Source organism: Hyperolius riggenbachi, chromosome 6 (genome assembly GCF_040937935.1).
Source record: "Hyperolius riggenbachi isolate aHypRig1 chromosome 6, aHypRig1.pri, whole genome shotgun sequence".
In the NCBI taxonomy this organism is placed as follows: Eukaryota; Metazoa; Chordata; class Amphibia; order Anura; family Hyperoliidae; genus Hyperolius; species Hyperolius riggenbachi.
This window is the reverse complement of record NC_090651.1, coordinates 231,138,663-231,140,263: the sequence shown is the minus strand read 5'-3', so window position 1 is coordinate 231,140,263 and position 1,601 is coordinate 231,138,663. Positions and strand designations below refer to the sequence as shown.

Here is a 1,601-nt window from a genome sequence, read left to right as displayed (position 1 = left end):
GATACAGAAGACAAAAAAGGGAGCCCGATAGTGCAGTATGTCAATAGTAGGTGTGTGGAGAAATCAAATGATTGAAAGGGCTACTCACAAAGGAGGGTTGCAAGGGGCAACCGACCACAGGAAGCAGGTGGAGACCATAAACCCGACTTCACTCAGGGTGGTCCTGGACGGACCTGGTTGCGGTCGCTCTCTTAGATGAAAAAGGATGCACAAAACATTAACCAGGGTAAAACAACGGGTGTTCTGTCACCACCCCTCGGACAAACATGTACGGGGGTATAACTATGCACAATAAGGTAAAGAGGCGCCCTGATTTGAATAAAAGCTTTTAAAACCAGTTTAAAAACGAAAAAGAAAAATGAGGTATCTTACCTCAATGATGAAATCTCTGTAAACTTACAAAAGATTTTTATTTGAGCACAGGCAACGCGTTTCGCGGGTCTGAGCCCGCTTCCTCAGGCCAATACAGTGCCTAGAACAGCAGAAAGAGTTCCTCAATGTACATACATATACATATTTCATAAAAATAATAACGGTCAGAGTACATATATGAATGAATAAATGGCATAACATGAATTTAATTTGGCAGATTTATCCATGCCCTAATAGTTGATTCCATGCTGTGCATATGCAAACGCATATTTATGCGCACGCACACACACATCAAAGAGAACACACTACTGTGTCTCATATCTAAGGGCAAACTTGATGGTTTAGTCTAAGCTCCATTTGCCGTAATGCACAATACCATTATTATTATGCACCTTCTAGATGAATGATAAATATATAATAAATATATATAGATATATATATGGAAAAAATAAATTATATACAGACCAAGGAAAAAAGAAAAAAAAAAGGGGGCGGGGGGGGGTTTCCATTGATGATAATGTATGCATCATCAATTAAAAAGAACTAGGAACATAGTGGATAGTATTCTAAAATTAGCCATGTGCCCATAGGAATGATATAATATAAAACACAGATATCTAGCAATGTATAAAAAATATAAACATATATATACACACATACATACACACACACAACAGCATAAGAAGTACTAAAGACTTGGCCAGTTATAAACAAAGACAAAATCCAGGCAGCGCTGCAAGCATTTCACAGTGTTGCTCTGCATAAATAAAAGGAACTGGTCACTGACTTTTAAAAGCATTGCAGTACATTGTGCACAGCATAATACATGTTCAGTCAGCAGGGGGAGTAAAAAGGCAGGATACAATGGAGACCAGAAAACAACGTTGTAATACTCACCAAATGACAGAAATCATGTAGCATAGGGAGCCTCTACAGGACATTCCCTGTCTCTGCATTATATAACCTTACTTGATTTGTTTAAGCAGCTGCAGGTCTGCACACTCTCAGCAGATTAGGGAAGGGGAGGGTGCATGATGATGTAATCACAGGAAGTAGTGGTGGGGCCATATTGGAAAGGGGCATAGCATAGGAAGGCAATGTATTTTGCCAGTCCTACGCTGGATTCATAGAAAAGATAGGACCAGGAGTTGATGTATTAAATTATTTGGCCACTAGATGGCGATGGGACTTTCTCATTAGCATCTCATTGCTAGTGGACTGGATTTCTG

At 39.5% G+C, this 1,601-nt stretch overlaps 1 long non-coding RNA gene across 1 annotated transcript; it reads right to left on the bottom strand.

Annotated features, from left to right (window-relative positions):
• Positions 1-391: 391 nt before the first annotated feature.
• On the bottom strand, positions 392-1,384 carry LOC137522676 (uncharacterized). The gene is made up of 2 exons (XR_011022398.1): positions 1,270-1,384; positions 392-472 (listed from the first exon to the last, which is right to left on the bottom strand). It is a non-coding gene; the product is annotated as an uncharacterized lncRNA (long non-coding RNA).
• Between the last annotated feature and the right edge of the window lie 217 nt (positions 1,385-1,601).